Source organism: Notamacropus eugenii, chromosome 3 (assembly GCF_028372415.1).
Source record: "Notamacropus eugenii isolate mMacEug1 chromosome 3, mMacEug1.pri_v2, whole genome shotgun sequence".
NCBI classification, from domain to species: Eukaryota; Metazoa; Chordata; class Mammalia; order Diprotodontia; family Macropodidae; genus Notamacropus; species Notamacropus eugenii.
In genome coordinates, this window is record NC_092874.1 from 217,589,233 (window position 1) to 217,610,839 (window position 21,607).

General features: G+C 35.4%; 1 protein-coding gene and 1 pseudogene across 15 annotated transcripts in view; both read right to left on the minus strand.

Annotated features, from left to right (window-relative positions):
• CCDC91 (coiled-coil domain containing 91) overlaps positions 1–21,607 on the minus strand; it is a 580,237-nt gene that overhangs the window by 274,541 nt on the left and 284,089 nt on the right. The window lies entirely within an intron of this gene.
• LOC140533961 (putative olfactory receptor 5AK3) lies at positions 11,443–12,564 on the minus strand (annotated as a pseudogene).

The window sequence follows — 21,607 nt, forward strand, 5'->3', positions numbered from 1 at the left end:
AGGATTCAGGTTTTTTTTCCCTTTATTTCCTTATTCAAGGACCAGACCCTGTAGGTCAGTTGGCCAGTCTCTGCAAGATTAGGTTGTTGAGATCACCCAGATCCTCTGGAAACATGTTCCTCTATCTTGGGTAGGACTCAAATGAACTAGACGATCATATTTCTGTTTTGAGTGTACCCAGAATCTAATCTAGGTGAGCTGCCACCTTGAAGCATTAAGCCTAAGTCTTTGTACTCCTCCAATGGAATCTAGAGTAATCCAGTTTACGAAGGAGAAAACCAACCAGAGTAGTTGGGATAGACATGAATTCCTTTGTCTAGATTGCTGAAGGTTGCTAAAGAGTCTCATGATCAAGTCATGTCCTCAACAAAAAGTTTTGAGGGCCTTCAGCCCACCTATTAATTAATATCTCTACCCCTTCATTAATTCTTCATCAATTAGGTCTGATTTTTACCTGTCAGGGACACCTCCATTTCCAAAGGTATTTAAGCATTCAATGATCTCCATGTTTTTTTCTTTGGTTACCAAGAACAACTACTGACCATCAATTTATTGATTATCAGCTAGCATAATTAATAAATTGATTACTGATTACCCAGAAACTCAATCTCTTGGATTTTTCCACTTGTCTCCATGATTATTAGCTGTGTGAGCAAGTCATTTAATGTCTGTCCACCTCAGTTTCCTCATCTGTAAAATGGGGGTTATAATAACAACTATTTCCCAGGGTTGTTGTGAGGAAAAAATAAGATAACAATTGCAAAGCACTCTGCAAACATGAAAATACTATGAGTGCTACTTGTTATTTTTTTGAATTATAAACAGTACCAATTTAAAACCAATAGCATGTATAATATGGAATGACTATACCACAAAAACTTTCCCAATAAATATGGTAAAGAAGTAAGGATATCCTCTTTCCCTGTTATTACTTCATATAGAAATTCTAGTAATGTCAAAAAGACAACAGTCTCTAACAATACAAATAAACATGAGGGAAAAAGCAAAAAGGCAATAAAAGTATCTCTACTTACAGAGACATGATGGTTCATAGGCAATTACAGGGAATCAACAACAACAAACAATAAACTGTGATAATGATTTCAAGAGAGTTGAAGACTATAATAAACAAACAGAATAAATAGCATTCTTTTATAAGAACAAGAAAAAATCTGAGTCATTTATAGATATGAAAGAAAGTTCAAAATAATTATAAAATGCACAAGATTTTGGGAGTTAGCTTACCACAGTATACACAAAATCTGTATAGATTCAATTAAAAAATAGTCCTTAAAAAAATAAAAATCCACTTAAATACCTAGCAAATAGCTGGCAGAAAATTCAACGTAAGAGCTATGCCATGCCAACACAATTTTTAAAAAAATGACAGGAAAGTTACCTCAAGCCAATATAATAAAGATGACAATGTTAGCAATGTTAATTTCCAAATTAAATTCTACAGAATCAAACTTCTAAAGGCATACATTACAGAGCAAGCTAAAATAATGATAAAATTCATTTGGAGGAATAAAAGAATTTCAAGAGAAATAATAGGGGGAACAAAGGTTAGAATCAAGGTAGAATGTCATTACCAGACATAAAACTATATAGTTATATAGCAGTAATAACTAAAACATTTTGATATCTGTTAAAAAGTATAAAAACAGATAAAGGGATCAGAAATTTTGAAGAAGTATCAGAACTAAGTGAACTCAATAATCCTTGAAAACATAAATTACTCAGGAATGAACTCTATTTGATTAAGAACTACTGTGAAGACTGGAATGAAATCTGGAAGAAATTAGACCTAGTTTATCTTTCACCGTATTTCACAATAAATTCAAATGGAGATATGATCAGAATTTCAAAGATCATATGATAAAAATTAGAAAAGAAGATTATATACATTTCCCAGCTTGGTTTGGGAAAGTATACACAACCAAACAAGGGATAGAGGCAATTACAAAAGACAAAACAGATAATTTTGCTTACATGAGAGTTAAAAACTTTTGCAGGAACAAAATCAACACACCTAGGATAAAAAAGGAAGAGAATGACTAGGAAAATATTTTCATCTAATATCTCTCATAAGAGTTTGATAATCTAGACATACAGAGAACTGGCAGAAATATATAAGACCGAAAGCAATTACCAAATAGCTAAGTGGCAAAGGATACAAAGCTCTCAAAGGAAGAAATTGCAAGCATTAACAATCATATGGCAAGAATACTCATTATTAAGAGAAATGTTAATCAAAACAACTCCAAGAAGCACCCAACAAATTGTCAAATATGACAAAAGATGAGAACAGTCAATGTTAGAGTGGTTGTGGAAAGACAGGTACACAATCCAACCTATGAACTAATAAAAACAATTCTTGAAAGCAATTTGGAATGATGCAAATAAATTTACTAAAATGTTTATATAAAATGACCTAGAGATTCCACTGCTAATGACATACCCCAAGGACGTCACTGACAAAAAGAAAGGTTGCACATAAAATTAAATACTTATAGGACAACTTTTTGTGGTAGCAAAGAACTGAGGGAAAAATAGATCGGGTATCCACTGATTGAGGAATGATTAAACAAATTATGATATATAAATATCATTCAGTAGTACCATTCTATAACAAATTATGAATTTGATGAACTCCGAAAATCATGGAAAGACAAAGTGAAGCCAATAGAGCCAGATATATCTATCTTGCAGGAGTTAGAGGGAAGGATACAGGGGGAAAAATCTAGGTCATACAAAAACAAAATACATAAGCACATATCTATTTTTAAAAATCATAGATTACCAGCTTTAGAATTCAAAAGATTCATAGATGTTAATCTAATTCTTCCATTTTACAGAGGAGGAAATGGAGTCTCAAAGAGGTTAATTTGTCTAAATTCATGCAGTTAGTGACAGAGATAGGACTGGTATCTAGGTTTTCTGATTCTAATTCCTATCCTCACAATCCTGACCCCACCCTTTTCCACTGCACTATTCTCAGTGTTAGTCAGCATGGTGAACCTGTCATCTACAAAATGCTTTTCAAACAAGAAGCATATGAGTTTTAAGAATAGAGAAACTTAGTACCAATTTGCCCATAATTCTCTACAAATGCAACACTAAAGTCAGAAATATAATTTGTACTCAACCATATCCTTTCATTTCTGCTTCAATCAAGTACTCTAGCCAGGAACCCATATACTCTTCAACAAGATAAATTTATTTTATCGATTTAGTGCATAACCACCATTAAACAGTTTTCAAGTGTTCTTCCAGGTTATCACATGCAATTAAAAGGTGATGGAACATCTCCCTTGATGAGAGCTGAATAGGTTCATTTGTGTCATATACAAATAAATTAGAGAATTACAACAAATGTGCTATGTTTTGGCATGTGGGCCCTACGAACTATAAGAGTGGTGATTCACTGAGTGTCTAGAAAAAAGCATTCAGAGGTAGGAAAGTTAATGCAAATAAAAAACTAGCCACTAGCTGTGCCTTTTCTTACCATTTTGAGAAAACATAGTACTGCAGCTACAAACAGTCCGTGCTCTAGTATACCTTTTCCATTAACATTAAGCTCTTCCACAATATTCCCATTCTCTCTTTTATGATGACTGGCAAAACACAAAGACTAAGAAAATGAAGAATTTATATTCAAAATTATAGCAGATAATTGTATCTGGGTCTGGAACTTTGTCCTGGCTACCAAGGTGACTTAATCTTCAATAACATTTTTGGCCATTAAAAATAATCTTTCATTAATTTCAGGATCAGAAGAATTTTAATTTATAGCTTTGTTAGCTTACAGTTCAGAAGGAAAAACTGAAATCTGTGATTTCTTTTTTTGTTAAAAAAGTCTCTGAACAATATGCCACTAAAACAACTGAGGTACAAATGTGGTACAGAAAAGAGAAGACAAAGAACATGGGGAAGGAGAACATTTTCATTGGGCTATTTTAGCAAACAGATTTCAGAAATTATACAAAATTCCCATAAGTATGCAAAAGACGCAATGCAATTAAAGCCAATGATTGAGAAGTGCATTTTTAAAGCAGTACAGAAAAGGTCATAGAGTACAAATTATTATTTCAGAGAAGAATGTGCCCTGTCCTTTGTGCTTTTATTAACTGCAGAAAAGATCTGACTTTGAGTCCTACTTCACAGTCTACTGCTGTATAAGTAGGCAGAAGCATGGAGATCTGCAGATACTGTGAGCTCAACCCTTCAGAAGAAAGTTCATGTTTCTTAACAGCTAAACTCTCAGATATCTGGGGAGAGGTGCTGATGGATTTGGTCCTATTATTCGTCAGGCAACAGGAGAGCAGTGGTCATATAAAATCTCAGGGACACTGAAATTAAGATTCAGAGATTTGTCTTTTTTTTTCTTAATTAGAAACAAGAGAGGTCATGTGGAGGCTAGGGAAAATTTATATTGTTAAAAATCTCAGTAACTTGAGGCTTCATGGATCCTCAGATTTTTGAATGTGTTTGAATTATAGCACAGGGACACTTCAAAATTCAAAAGGAAAAATGTCAAATTATGGGTGTATACCTAAACATGGGAAAATCAGTGTAGTCTAACCATGATATAAAGCGCTTTTGAATCTGAAGAAGCCAAAAAAAAATCTTCAGAATAGAAGGAAGAGTTCCTTCTGGCCTTGTTGTTAAGAGATTCTAGTAACATAAGAGTTGCTGCTTCAAACACCACAAACTTTTCCCAATAAAAATTTCTTTTGTGCCATGAGCAACAAATTAAAATTAAGCTGTTTCTAAAATTAAGTGTAGCAATAGGTTCTTCATGCCTCATATCCAATTGCTTCAATGTTTTGAAAAATTGCCATATGGATAGGCCATTCCCCTCAGATGCCACAACATTGCTTCTTATGATGGAAAAAAAAATCCTACATCTTTTTTTCACCTTTTATGGGAAGAAATAGAATGTGGATTAGGAACATTTGCTCATAATATCCCAAGTATGGTTAAAGCTCCAAATCAATTAATCAATCAGACATACTATCATCTTTAAAGTTCTGAAATCAGAGAACATGTAAAGAAACTAGTTGAAACAGAAGACTGTATGTTCTTCCAAAGGGGTCAATGTACTTTGTTGAATAGATTCCTGAAACAGAACTCCCAAGAGCTCAGTTGCCTTTTATTCTCAACTCTTCCTATATCTGAATGCATGTGTTTGGGGCTTAACATAACATTTTTCTATGCCTCATTTTTGTTATCCACTGTATGGAGAAATTATTCCTTATCTTCTATTATGGGAGGAATTTTATAGGATTAAAGAATCATAGATCTAGAGTTGAAAGGGACCTATCACAAGGTAGTTCAACTCTTTAATTTTATTGATAGGGTAACTGAGGCTCAGAAGTTAATTTGCCCATGGTCACATAGGCAGTAGCAGAGGTAGAATTTTAATCCAGATCTTTTCACCATTAATTCAAGTCTTTTAAATATTTCTAAGTTGCTACTTAATACTATGGCAGGATGGCATAGAAGACAGAAAGCTAATTTCAAATCCAGGAAGGCATGGACTCAGGTCTTGCCTCTGACACATATTGGCTAGATGATGCTGAGCAAGGTAGTTAAGATCTCAGCGCTCTAAGCAACTCTCTAAATTTCAGAGAAGGTGTCAAACTTCACCAATAGAGAATTTCCAGGAATTTCCTATGCCAATGAAATTACAAATCCAGTATCAGTCTTTATCTCTATTAAATATTATGATATAGCATAGTGGACATACGTTAAAATTTGAGAGATCTTTGTTCATCTGTTTTTATATATTAGAGTATCATAGATGTAAGAACTAGAGAAGACCACAGAGGACAATGAGATATTATGCTATGCCTGTTAATTTGCTTAAATGCCTGGTTTTAATAACATAACGTCTCCAACATAGAGTCTATCTTAATCCCTCAAAGTTGCTAGCATTTACACTCCACATTATCTTTTAAGTACTTGGCATATATTTTTTGTATAATCAGTATCAAATTTCAAGACTTCTGCTTTTGTGCTTATTCTGGGCTTATTTTTCGATTATTTTTAAAATCACACATTTCACAAGAATGTTTTTTTTTTCATTTTATTTATGTATAATTATAGGGATACATGTCCCCCTGTGAATTGCTTTACTTGTACCTCAGAAATTTAGTATGATGTCTCATCATTATCATTGTCTTTCCCTTAGTCGTGAAGTACTTTACAATTTGTTCTTTGATCCACTTCTTATTTAGCAATTTCAATAGCAATATTACATTTAGTTTTGTGTACATGCTTTCACTCACTGTATTGACTTGTGTTTAATAGCATCATAATCTGTGTTGTAGGAGTAATATTCTAACCCTTCCCCCATGTAAGTTAGACTAGTTTTTTCTTATAGAGTATTGAGATATTCCTGGAGACTTGGTTGATGCTACTTACTCATTCCATGAGTATAAAGCTGCCACAAGGATCCAAACAGGCACTAAGATGCTCAGCTGGTTGAAGGAAATAAAGGGCTTACTATGTGTCCAGCCCTATGCTAAGCACTTAGATACCTCATTTTGATGAGTAACTCAATGGTTAACTCACACAAAGGAACTTCACTTGCTTGTTGTTGTTCAGTTGTTTCAGTCATGCCTGACTCTTCATGGTCACATTTTGGGTTTTCTTGGCAAAGGTAACAGAGTGGTTTCCCTCTCAAACTCATTTGAGAGATGAGGCAAACAGAGTTAAATAATTTATCCAGGGTTACACAGCTAGTAAATGTCTGGGGCCAGATTTGAACTCAAGAAGATAAGTCTTTTTGACTCCAGACCTAGTATTCTATCCACTGTATCACTTATTGGCCCCCTTTTCTTGCTTCAGCTAAGTAAATCTCTATTAGTTAACTACTGAATGACTTATGAGTATATCATTTTATTCCAATATTTAGTTTTTAAACTCAAATCACTCTGAATTTCGTTGAATGACAAATAATAGCCACAACCCAAGCCTCCACAGTCCTTTAGGCTTCTATGGCTTAGAATGAGTATAAATAGCAAATGTTTTCTATTCTGAACAGAAACCCTCAGATTTATATCATTATACGGGTAAATTAGGGAATTTTTTCTCTCTACTCCTACCTAAGTCCTTAGTCATTGAAAGTGTATGGCCTCAGACAAACTGAGACCTGGGAAAGACCTTTCTGTAGAAAAATCAAGATCACCCATTGAATCCTTTCTGACTTTGATAATTCTGGTGGAGAGAAGGAGCCTGAAGATTCTGCCCAGCTATGCATCACTTAATTCATGCACAAGTCAAGACATCACCCTTGACATGTCATTGATCCTCTTTGAAAACGAAGATTGAACAAGAATATAGAGCCTAATCTACCAAGGAACTAGAATAAATTAGGTCCAGGCTAGATTAATCTATAAAGGAAGTGATTAAAATTTCTGATTTTTACATATGTTTATCATCTCTCTTGGCCCTAATACATGACTTGTTTTTCGACAAGTGCTATATGACACTAAGAAATAACCATATGCTTTTATGGTCCATTTGGAAGGTTCCATAAATCTTTTATCTCTAAATTCTCCAGTGATCAAATAGTTTTCTTTTTATCTTGATTTTCTTTACTCCAGTTCTGAGAAGGGAATATTAAAGTCTCTTACTAACATATCTATTCACAATCCAGTTAATTTTTCCTTTATAAATTTAGATAGTATGTTATTTTGATAGACATGTTTGACATTGGTTCATTTTCTATATTTTTATGCATAATGTAATTTTTTTTGTTAATAGAAAGATTGTAATTTTTTCTTTGTAGGTTCACCTGATACACAGTTTTAGTCTTTTGATTCTATGTGTTCATTTGCTTTTTAGATATTTTCTATAAGCAATAGATTGCAGATTTTTGTTTTTTAATATAAACTCATTCTTTCATTTCATTGAATTATTTAATTCATTCAATATAAAGTTATGAAAAATGGGCTTATGTCTTCCTCCACTTGTCTCTAATATTGTTTTGTTAAATAAATATTTTCTTCTTTCTCCTTTAAATGATTACCTTGTCTCTACAGTTATTTTTGTTTAAATTGTTGTAATGTAACTCTAATCTTGTAGTCTGTTTCCTCCTCACTACTCCTCTTAATCAACTCCTCCCTTAATTGGAGAAGGAAGGGTGATATTTAACATACTGACTTATTTTATTAGTTATCTATTTCAGTTTCACTTTTCTTTTTCTGCTTTCATTTAGGTGCTAAGTTCAAAATTCTGCCTCTTTCTTCTCCATTCCAAGATTTATTTCCTAGTTTTCTCCCAGAAGAATTTTGAAAGAGTATTTTCTTTGATTTATCCTGATGATTAATTCAATTTTCTTCCTGAGTATTCTGATTTTATTCCCTGCTATGTAACCTATTTATTTCTTATTTGATCTCTTTGTGCTTCTCAGGGAGTTAAATCTTCTGAAGTATTATGTTTGAGCTCCTTTCTGGACAATTCTTCTTACTGATTTTATTTTATTTTAATACTTTGTTTTTGCGAATTACATGTAAAAACAATTTTTATTATTTGTTTCTTTAAAATTTTGAATTCCACATCCTTGCCCTTCTCTCACCAATTCCCCCTTCCTAAGATGGCAAGAAATTTGATACAGGTTATACATGTTCAATCACACAAAATGTTTTCACATTGGTCATGCTATGAAAAAAAACACAGACAAAAAAACATGAAAAAATAAAGTCAATCACTTCTTTCTCTGGAGGTGGATAGTACTTTCCATCATGAGTCCTTCGGGACAGTTTTAGATCACTGTATTGCTGAAATGGCTAAGTCACTTACAAGAGATCATCATACAACATTGCTGTTACTATGTACAATGTTCTCTTGATTCTGCTCACTTCACATTGCATCAGGTCATATAAGTCTTTCCAGGTTTTTGTGAAGGTATTCTGCTAGTCATTTCTCATAGTACAATACTATTCCATCTCAATCATATACTACAATTTGTTCAACTATTCCCCAAATTATAGGCATCCCTCAACTATTAATTCTTTGCCTCCACAAAAAAAAAGCTACTATATTTTTGTTGGTCTTTTTCCTTTTTTTCCAAATCTCTTTGGGATACAGACTTAGTAGAGGTATAACTAGGTCAAATATTTGTGGCTTTTTGGACACAGTTCCAAATTGCTGTCCAGAATGACTGGATTAGTTCACAATTCTACCAAAAGTACATAAGTATCCCAATTTTCCCACATTCCCTCCAACATTTACCATTTTCCTTTTCTGTCATAGTAGCCAATGTGATAGGTATGGGGTGGTATCTTGTTAATGCTTTTAAAGATCTTCCCCCAACATTCCTTTTGTTTTCCTGTTGCGCCTTGCTCAGAACTATTAATTCACAGAGATAGTAATATGAATAGAAGCAGTGCCACGTGACAGATACTACTCTGTGTTCTAAATCACATAGTTTAATTGTACACTTTGCACTTCCCATGATCCCTTCCTTTCTGATTAGCCATGAAATTTCTTTTGTGGGTCCCCTTTTAGGTGCCAGTTTCTCCTAAGAATTCACATATTACTTCACTTGTGAGAACATGTTATCTGTGGAGATACAACATTCTCTTACAGGAGTTGTCTCTTAATTTTTCTAACTCTATGAAATAATTTTTGGTAGTTTCTTAGGTATGGCAATTAATAAGTAAATTCATTTAGGGAGAAATGTCATTTTTATTATGTTAACTTGGCCTCCAAATGAACAAATGATATTTTCCCATTTGTTTAGGTCTGACTTTATATGTGTAAAAAATGTTTTGTAATTGTGTTCATATAGCTCTTGGATTTCTCTCAGCAGGCAGACTCTCAAATATTTTATATTATCTACAGTCATTTTAATTAAATTTTTCTATCTCTTACTGCTGAGCTATGTTGTTTATATATAGAAATGCTGATGATTTATGTGGGTTTATTTTGTACCTTGAAACACTGTTACATTTTTGTTGATACTCTGGGATTCTCTAAGTATTCCATCTTATCATCTGCAAAGAGTGATAGTTGTTTCCTCGTTGCCTATTCGAATTTCTTCAATTTCTTTTTCTTTTCCTATTGCTATAGTTAACATTTCTTATTAAATAACAGTGATGATAATAGATATATTTGATTCACCCCTAACCTTACTAGGAATACTTCTAGCTTATCTCTATTTCAGATAAACGTTGTTGATAGATTTAGATAGATATTACTTATCATTTTAAGGAATGCTTCATTTTTTTCCTATGATCTCTAGTGTTTTTAAGAGGAATGGGTAATATATTTTTTCAAAGATGTTTCAACATCTATTGAGATAATCATATGATTTCTGTTGGTTTTGTCAATGATGTGGTCAATTATGCTGATGGGTTTTCCAATATTCAACCAATTCTGCATTCCTAACACACATTCCACCTGGTCATAGTGTATTATCTTAGTGATTAATTGCTGTAATGTCTCTGCTAATGTTTTATTTAAAATTTTTGAATCAATATTCATTGGGGAAATTGGTTTATCATTTCTTCCTCTGTTTTAGCTCTTCGTAGTTTAGGTTATCAGCACCATATTTGCATCATAAAAGGATTTTGATAGGTCTACTTCGTCTATTTTTCTATATTATATAGTACTGAGATTAATTGTTCTTTAAATGTTTAGTAGAATTCACATGTGAATCCAGTTCATCAACGGTTTGTTCAATCAAGTTTTTCAAGATGGGATTATTTAGGCATTCTATTTCCTCATCTGTTAACCTGGCTAATTCATATTTTTCATAAATATTCATCAATTTTGTTTATATTATCAGATTTATTGCCAAATATTTGAGCAAAATAACTCCTCAAAATTGTTTTAAATTATTCTTCATATCATGTTTCTTTTATACTGGATATTTGCTTTTCTTCTATCTTTTTTTTTACTCAAATCAGCAAGTATTCTTGGTTGTTTGGTTTTTTTCATAAAACCAGCTCCCAGTTTCATTTATTGGTTCAATAGTTTTCATACTTTCAGTTTTTATGATTTCCAATTTGAACCTAAATTGTGGAATTTTTTTTTTTCATTTTCCAGCTTTTTTAGTTGCATGTCCAATTAATCAATCTCCTCTTCCTCTATTTAAATGATATATTTAGAAATATAAAATTTTCCCTAAGAACTGTTTTCCCAGCATCCCCTAAATTTGATATATTGTCTCATGAGGTTAATTCTCTTCAACGAAATTATTGTTTCTATAATTTGATATTTAAGCCACTCATTCTTTAAAATTACATTATTTAGTTCCAATCAATTTTTAGTATAACTTTCCATGTCCTTTTATTTTTTCCCCACATTTCAAATTATGTATTTATTTAACCTTTTAACATTTCCTTCCACAAGACTCTAAATTCCAAATTTTCTCTGCATCTCTCCCCTTCCCCCACTCCATGACATCATGCATTCTAGTTACCTCCACAAAATCTAGCCTCCCTTTATCAACCCCCCTCCTCTTATTCCCTCTCCCATCTATTTTCCTGTACAGTAAGATTTCTATACCCCCCTGCTAGTATATTTTATTTCCCAGGTGTATGTAAAAACAATTTTTCTGGGGCCTCTTTCACTTCTTTATTCTGAAGACTGTAGATCAGGGGGTTCAACATAGGTATCATAACACCATAAAACACAGAAGCCACCTTACATTCTCCTGGGATTCACTGGAAGAAGGTTGTAAATACATGTAAGACAGAGTCCCACAGAAAATGATGACAGCTGTCAGATGGGAGGCACAAGTAGAGAAAGTTTTGTGCCTTCCTGAGGCAGAAGGCATCCTCAAGATGGTAGCCGGGATGTAAATGGAAGAGAACACAACCAGCAGTGTGCTCAGCAGATTAAAACCCACAAAGACTATGAACAACATGACAATGATATCAATACCAGAACAGGAAAGGGGCAAGATTAGGGGCACATCACAAAAGGATTGATAGTGTTGAAATTGCAGAAGGACAGTGAAAAGGCAAAATCTCTGTGTATGCAGGCATTCAGGGATGCCATGAAATAGAATCTTGTGAGTAACTGGATGCAGACCCTAAAGGATATGACCACTGCATAGTGTAATGGGTTGCAGATGGCCATGTAATGATCTATGGCCATAGCAGAAAGGAGGTAACATTTGACTGTGGATAATATAGCATAAACCAACAATTGCAGTAGACACCCTGAGAAAGAAATGGATTTGTTGGAAACAAAAAAGTTCAATAACATCTTGGGAGTGATCACAGCAGTATAACATAGGTCAACAAAAGCCAGGTGTTGGAGGAAAAAGTACATGGGAATGTGAAGGAGGGAATGACACTTGATGAGCAGAATCATACTGTTATTTCCCAATAGAGATGCCCCATAGATGACCAGAAACACAAAGAAGAGGATATACTTCACTTCATGGCATAGTGTAAATCCCCATAGCATGAACTCAGTCACTATGGTGTCATTTCCTTGTTTTATGTTTCTCATATCATCTCTTCATGCTTCTCTTGATTCTTGTGTTTGAAAGTCAAATTTTCAATTCAGCTTTGGTGTTTTCATCAAGAATGCTTGAAAGTCTTCTACTTCACTGAATGACCATTTTTTTTCCCTTGAAGTATTATATTCAGTTTTGCTGGGTAGGTGATTCTTGGTTTTAATCCTAGTTCCTTTGCCTTCTGGAATAAAATATTCCAAGTTCTTGATCCCTTAATGTAGAAGCTGATAGATCTTGTGTTATCCTGATTTTCCACAATACTCGAATTGTTTCTTTCTGGCTGCTTGCAATATTTTGTCTTTGATCTGCAAACTCTGAAATTTGGCTACAATATTCGTAGGAGTTTTTCTTTTTGGATCTCATTCAGGAGGTGAACAGTGGATTTTTAAATATTTATTCTGCCTTCCAGTTCTAAAATATCTGGGCAGTTTTCCATTGTAATTTCATGAAAGATGATATCTAGGCTATTTTTTTGATCATGGCTTTCAGGTAGTCCCATAATTTTTATGTTGTCTCTCCTGGATCTATTTTCCAGGTCAGTTGTTTTTCAAATGAGATATTTCACATTTTCTTCTATTTTTTCATTCCTTTGGTTTTGTTTTGTAATTTCTTGGTTTCTCATGAAGTCATTAGTTTCCATCTGCTCCATTATAATTTTTTTCATACTCAAGTTTCCAACTTTTTTTTATCTTTTTTATCATTTTATTTGTTTTCAGTGTTCCACAATCACTTCCATATACCTTAGATTTTTTTCCTGCCCTCCCTCCCTTAACCCTTACTTCCCCACTCCCTCCCTGAGATGGCATACAGTTTTAAAGAGGTTCTACACATGCATTCCTATTAAATACATTTTCACCTTAGTCATGTTGAATAGAAGAATTAAAACGAATAGGAGAAATCATAAAACAAATGAAAACATAATACAGGGGGCGAAGCCAAGATGGCGGAGTAGAAAGACGCACATACACATAGCTCCGAACCCACAACCCATAGAACATCTACAAAGAAGTAACTCACGGCGAATTCTGCACCCAGATGCCACAGAACATTGGAGTGAGGGAGATTTCTGTTCCAGAGAGACCTGCAAACCTCTCACAAAAGGTCCTTCATGCCGCGGACTGGGCGCTGGGACTGGGAGCTGAGTACAGCCGTGCCGCGGAAAAGATCCGAGCGGGCTTCAGGGACGGGATCTCCAACGGCCACGCAGGTCCCTCCACCCACAGAGGGACCTGCAAACCTCTCGCAAAAGGTCCGTCGCGCTGCAGACGCGGAGCCCAGCCCAGACCTGCCGCGGCCGCGGCACCGAGAGGAACAGATCCGAGCAGGCTTCAGGGACGGGATCTCCAGCGGCCGCACAAGTCCCTCCACCCACAGGTGACGGGGGTTGGTGAGAGAGTCTCTTTGGCGGGTCGAGGGGGGAGTGGGGTGCCCCCATGGCTCGGGCCCCCTCGGGAGACAGAAGCTGAGGGGCAGCGGCAGACCGGGGCTCCCCAAGCAGGCAGGAGCCTGGATCCATTGTTCAAGGTCTGTGCATAAATTCCCTGAGGGAACTGAGCCTGAGAGGCAGCCCTGACCATCTGAACTTAATCTCACACTGAAATAGCAGCCCTGCCCCCGCCAAAAGCCCTGAGGCTGGAAGCAGCATTTGAATCTCAGACCCCAAACGCTGGCTGGGAGGATCAGGAGGCGAGGTGGGTGTGAGGAAAATATTCAGAGGTCAAGTCACTGGCAGGGAAAATGCCCAGAAAAGGGAAAAGAAATAAGACTATAGAAGGTTGCTTTCTTGGTGAACAGGCATTTCCTCCCTTCCTTTCTGATGAGGAAGAACAATGCTTGCCATCAGGCAAAGACACAGAAATCAAGGCTTCTGTGTCCCAGCCCACCCAATGGGCTCAGGCCATGGAAGAGCTCAAAAAGAATTTTGAAAATCAAGTTAGAGAGGTGGAGGAAAAGCTGGGAAGAGTAATGAGAGACATGAAGTCAAAGCATGAACAGCAAATCAGCTCCCTGCTAAAGGAGACCCAAAAAAATGTTGAAGAAAATAACACCCTGAAAACTAGCCTAACTCAATTGGCAAAAGAGGTTCAAAAAGCCAATGAGAAGAAGAATGCTTTCAAAAGCAGAATTACTCAGATGGAAAAGGAGATTCAAAACCTCACTGAAGAAAATAGTTCTTTCAAAATTAGGATGGAACAGATGGAGGCTAAGGACTTTATGACAAAGCAAGAAATCACAGAACAAAGCCAGAAGAATGGAAAAATGGAAGATAATGTGAAATATCTCATTGGAAAAACAACTGACCTGGAAAATAGATCCAGGAGAGACAATTTAAAAATTATGGGACTACCTGAAAGCCATGATCAAAAGAAGAGCCTAGACATCATCTTTCATGAAATTATCAAGGAAAACTGCCCTGAGATTCTAGAACCAGAAGGCAAAATAAATATTCAAGGAATCCACAGAACACTGCCTGAAAGAGATCCAGAAAGAGAAACTCCTAGGAACATTGTGGCCAAATTCCAGAGTTCCCAGGTCAAGGAGAAAATATTGCAAGCAGCTAGAAAGAAACAATTCAAGTATTGTGGAAATACAATCAGGATAACACAAGATCTAGCAGCCTCTACATTAAGGGATCGAAGGGCATGGAATATGATATTCCAGAAGTCAAAGGAACTAGGACTAAAACCAAGAATCACCTACCCAGCAAAACTGAGTATAATACTTCAGGGGAAAAATTGGTCTTTTAATGAAATAGAGGACTTTCAAGCATTCTTGATGAAAAGACCAGAGTTGAAAAGAAAATTTGACTTTCAAACACAAGAATGAAGAGAACCATGAAAAGTTGAACAGCAAAGAGAAGTCATAAGGGACTTACTAAAGTTGAACTGTTTACATTCCTACATGGAAAGACAATATTTGTAACTCTTGAAACATTTCAGTATCTGGGTACTGGGTGGGATTACACACACACACACACACACACATGCACACATGCACACATACATAGAGACAGAGTGCACAGAGTGAATTGAAGAGGATGGGATCATATCTTAAAAAAAAATGAAATCAAGCAGTGAGAGAGAAAGATATTGGGAGGAGAAAGGGAGAAATTGAATGGGGCAAATTATCTCTCATAAAAGAGGCACACTAAAGACTCATTAGTGGAGGGATAAAGAGGGGAGATGAGAGAAAAACATGAAGTCTACTCTCATCACATTCCACTAAAGGAAAGAATAAAATGCACACTCATTTTGGTATGAAAACCTATCTTACAATACAGGAAAGTGGGGGATAAGGGGATAAGCAGGGTGGGGGGGATGATGGATGGGGGGATATGGGGAGGACGGAGCAATTTGAGGTCAACACTCATGGGGAGGGACAGGATCAAAAGAGAATAGAAGTAATGGGGGACAGGATAGGATGGAGGGAAATATAGTTAGTCCTATACAACACAACTATTATGGAAGTCATTTGCAAAACTACACAGATTTGGCCTATATTGAATTGCTTGCCTTCCAAAGGGAAGGGGTGGGGAGGGAGGGAGGTAAAGAAGTTGGAACTCAAAGTGTTAGGAACAACTGTCGAGTAATGTTCTTGCCACTAGGAAATAAGAAATACAGGTAAAGGGGTACAGAAAGCTATCTGGCCCTACAGGACAAAAGAGAAGATGGAGACAAGGGCAGAGAGGGATGATAGAAGAGAGAGCAAATTGGTCATAGGGGCAATTAGAATGCTTGGTGTTTGGGGCGGGGGGGATAAAAGGGGAGAAAATTTGTAACCCAAAATTTTGTGAAAATGAATGTTAAAAGTTAAATAAAAAAAAAACATAATACAAAAGAAAATGATCTGTTTCATTCTATGATTGAATTCCATAGTTCTTGCTCCAGATGTGGAAGGCATTTTGCCTTAAGAGACCATTGGGAATTTCTTAAGGTCTTGCATTGCAAAGAAGTACCAGAAAAATTCCTCACATACTGTGGTTTTTGCTGTGTACAAAGTTCTCTCAGTTCTGCTCCTTTCACTCAGCATCAGTTCATATAAGTCTTTTCAGGCCTCTCTCAAGACTTCGTGTTCATCATTTCTTATAGAAAAACAGTATTCCATTACATTCACATAACACAATTTATTCAGTCAGTCCCCAATTGATGGGCATTCACTTGATTTCCAAGTTTTGGCTACCACAAAGACAGCTGCAATAAATACTTTTGTAAAAGTGGGACACTATTCCATTTTTATAATCTCTTGGGGATACAGTCCTAGAAGAGGTATTGCTGGGCCAAAGGGTATGCACATTTTTGTAACCCTTTGGACAGTTCTAAATTGCTCTCCAAAATGATTGGATCAGCTCACATTGCCACCAACTATGAATTAGTGTTCCAACTCTCCCACATCTTCTCCAATGTTTATCATCTTCTTGTTTTGTCATGTTAGCCAATATGATAGATGTGATGTGGTATCTCAGAGTTGTTCTGATGTGCATCTCTCTAATCAACAATAATTTAGAGAATTTTTTCATATGACTATAGACAACTTTGATTTCTTCCTCTGAAAACTGCCAGTTCATATACTTTGACCATTTATCAATTGGGGAATGACTTGTTTCTTGTACATTTGACTCAGTTCTCTATATATTTTAGAAATGAGGCCTTTATCATAGACACTAGTTGCAAAATTTTTTTCCCAGTTTTCTGCTTCCCTCCCAGTCTTGGTTGCATTGGGTTTGGTTGTGCAAAAACTTTTTAATTTAAATGAAATCAAAATTATCCATTTTGAACTTTATAATGTTTTCTGTCTCTTGTTTAGCCAAAAATTCTTCCCTTCTCCATAAATCTGATAAATACACTACTCTTGCTCCACTAATTTGTTTATACTATCAATCTGCATACCTAGATCATGCACCCATTTGGATTTTACTCTTGTATACAGTGTCAGGCATTGGTCTATGTCTAGTTTCCACCCCACTATTATCCAATTTTTTCCAGAAATTTTTGTAGAACAATGAGTTCTTATTCCAGAAGCTGGAGTTCTTAAGTTTATCAAACAGTAGATTGCTATATTCACTGACTACTATGTCTTGATTACTTAACCTATTCCACTGGTCTACCATTCTGCATCTTAGCCAGTACCAAGTGGTTTTGACAATTGCTGTTTTATAATACAATTTGAGATCTGGTAGAGCTAGGCCATCTTTCTTAGCATTTCTTTTCTTTAGTTCCCTTGATAATTTGGACCTTTTGTTTTTCCAGATGAATTGTGATTGTATTTTTTCTAGCTCTAGAAAAGAATTACCTGTTAGTTTGATTGGTATGGCACTGAATAAGTAAATTAATTTAGGGAGAATTGTCATTTTTATTATATTGGCTCAGCCTACCCATTAGCAATTGATGTTCTTCCACTTACTTAGATCTGACTTTATTTGTGCTAAAAGTGTTCTGTAATTGTGTTCATACAATTTTGGCAGGTATATTCTCAAATATTTTATAGTATCTATCCTAGCTTTAAGTGGGATTTCTCTATCTATCTCTTGCTGTTGGGTTTTGTTATTAATATATAGAAATGTACAAGATTTACATGGGTTTATTTTGCAACCTGCAATTTAACCAAAGTAGTTTATTCTTTCTAGTAATTTTTTAGTTGATTCTCTGGGATTCTCTAAATATATCATCATATCATCTGCAAAAAGTGATAACTTGGTTTTTTCTTTGCCTATTCAAATTCCTTCAATTGATTTTTCTTCTCTCATTGCTACAGAGAACATTTCTACTACCATATTGAAAAATAGTGGTGATAATGGACATCCTTCTTTCATACTTGATCTTATTGGAATGCATGCAGCTTATCTCCATTGCACATAATGCTAGCTGAAGGTTTTAGGTAGATAGTGCTTATTATTTTATGGAAAGTCCCATTTATTCCTATGTTCTCCAGTGTTTTCAGTAGGAATGGGTGTTGTATTTTGTCAAAAGCTTTTTCTGCATCTACTGAGATAATCACTCGGTTTCTGTTAGTTTTTTTGTTGATATGATCAATAATGCTAATAGTTTTCCTAATATTGAACCAGCACTGCATTCCTGGTATAAATCCTACCTGATCACAATGTATTATTCTTGCGATAAGTTGCTGTATTCTTTTGCCTAAAATGTTATTTAAAATTTTTGCATCTATATTCATTTGAGAAATTGGTGTATAACTTTCTATCTCTGTTTTGGTTCTTCCTGGTTTAGGTATCAAAACCACATTTGTATCATAAAAAGAATTTGGGAGGACTCCTTCTTTCCCACTTTTCTCAAATACTCTATACAGCATTGGAATTAATTTTTCTTTAAATGTTTGGTAGAATTTACTTGTAAATCCATCTGACCGTGGAGATATTTTCCTAGGGAGGGAAGACATAGTAAGGGTAAAGGGAAGCAAAAAGGAGGGGGGTTGAAAGAAGGAAGGGAAGATTGTGGGAGGTGGTGATCAAAAATTAAAACTATTATGGAGGGGAAGGGAGAATTAAAAGCATAAACAAGGGGACAGGGGATGGAGGGAAAGACCCAGATAGTAATCATAACTGTGAATGTAAATGGGATGAACTCTCCCTTAAAACAGAGATGGCTAGCAGAATGGATTAAAAACCATAATCTAACAATATGCTGTTTATGAGAAACACATTTGAAATGGGGGGATACACATAGGGTAAAGGTAAAAAGTTGGAGCAGAATTCATCTAATATAAAAAAAAGCAGGGGTAGCATTCCTAATCTCAGACAATGCAAAAGCAGAAATAGATCTAATCAAAAGAGATAAGGAAGGAAACTATTTCCTATTAAAAGGCACCATAGACAATGAAGCAATATCTTTACTTAACATGTATGCTCCAAGTGGTATAGCATCCAAATTCTTAGAGGAGAGGTTGGGGGAGTTACAGGAAGAAATAGACAGCAAAAATAAACTAGTGGGAGACCTCAAACTCCCCATCTCTGAACTTGATAAATCTAACCTCAAAATAAGCAAGAAAGAAGTTAAGGAGGCTAATAAAACTCTGGATAAGGTAGATATGATTGATCTCTGGAGAAAATTGAATGAGGATAGGAAGGAATATACTTTTTTCTCAGTGGTCCATGGCACATATACAAAAATTGACCATGTACTAGAGCATAAAAACCTCACAACTCAGTGCACAATGGCAGAGATAGTGAATGCATCCTTCTCAGATCATAGTGCAATAAAAATTATATATAATAAAAGGCCATGGAATGATGGAACAAAAATTAATTGGAAACTAAATAATCTAATCCTAAAGAATGAGTGGGTTAAACAACACATCATAGAAACAATTGACAACTTCATTCAAGAGAATGGCAATAATGAGACAACCTACGAAATCTTAGGGAATCCTGCAAAAGCAGTTCTTAGGGGAAGTTTTATACCTCTGAATACCTCCATGAATAAAATAGAGAAAGAGGAGGTCAATAAATTGGGCATGCAACTGAAAAAGAACAAATTGAAAATCCCCAAATAAATGTCAAAGTAGAAATACTGAAAACCAAAGGGAGATTAACAAAATTGAAATTACGAAAACTACTGAGCTAATAAATAAAACTATGAGTTGGTTTTATGATAAAACTAATAAAATGGATAAACTTTTATTCAATTTGATTAAAAAGAAATAAAGAAGAAAACCAAATTACCAACATCAAAAATGAAAAGGGTGAACTCACCTCCAACAAGGAGAAAATTAAAACAATAATTAAAAATTACTTTGCCCAACTGTATGCCTATAACTTCAACAATCTAAATGAGATGGATGATTATTTTTAAAAAAACATAAATTGCCCAGATTAACATAAGAGGAATTTGAATACTTAAATAACCCCATCTCCGAAAAAGAAATTGAACAAGCCACCAATCAACTCCCTAGAAAAAATCTCCAGGGCCAGAAGGATTTACAAGTGAATTCTATCAAACATTTAAATAACAGTTTATTCCATTGTAATTTTTAAAGAACTATTTTCTTCAATGAGCTTTTGAACCTCCTTTTCTAATCAGATAATTCTGCTTTTTGAAGCATTCTTCTCTTCATTAGTTTTTTGGGCCTCTTTTGCTATTTGAGTTACTCTATTTTTAAACATATTATTTTCTTCAGTATTTTTTTGGGTCTCCTTTAGCAAGCTATTGACTCACTTTTCATGATTTTCTTGCATCACTCTTCCCAGTTTTTCCTCTACCTCTCTTACTTGATTTTCAAAATCCTTTTAGGGCTCTTCCATGGCCTGAGACCATTGCATATGTATTTTGGAAGTTTTGGATGCAGAAGCCTTGACTTTTATGTCTTCCTCTGATAGTATGCATTGTTCTTACTCATCTGAAAGGATGGAAGAAAATACCTGTTCACTAAGAAAGCAACCTTACTTTTTTCCCCTTTTCTGGGCATTTTCCCAGCCACTTTCTTGACTTTTGAGTCCTTTGTGAAGAGTAGGGTATATTGTAGGGACCTGTAAGTTCTCAGTTCCTCCAAGGTGGCACAATCAAGGGAGAGGAGTTTATTCCCAGCTCCTTCTTACCCAGGTGAAAAAACTTTCTCACCAATCTTTGAAACTGTCTTTGGCATTTTTGGGTTGAGGGATCTGGGAACCACAGCTGCTGCCACAGATTCTGCCCCCAAGGCCTGTTCACATCCTCTTCCTGCTGGTTTTATGCAGCCAAGACTCAGCTGGGCTCCATATGCAGAGCTCTGCTCCTCACCTCATGTGATAGACCTTTCCTGTTGGCCTTCCAGGTTGCCTTGAGCTGGAAATCTCTTTCACTCTGTCGTTTTGCAGCTTCTACTGCTCTAGAATTTGTTTAGAGTCATTTTTTAGGGGTATTTTATGGGCTGTGGGGGAAGAGCTAGTGTAGATGTGTCTTTCTATTCTGCCATCTTGGCTCTGCCCCTTGTAAAAACAATTTTTTAACATTTGCTTTTCAAAAATAAAATTGAGTTCTAAATTATCTTCCTTACTCCATCCCTACCCACCTCAACTGAGCACGCAAGTATTTCAATGTGGGTTATGTGTCAAGCAAAACACTTCAATGACAGTAATGCTGTGAAAGACTAACTGTATTTTTCTCAATCTTATCCCACTACCCCCACTTTTTT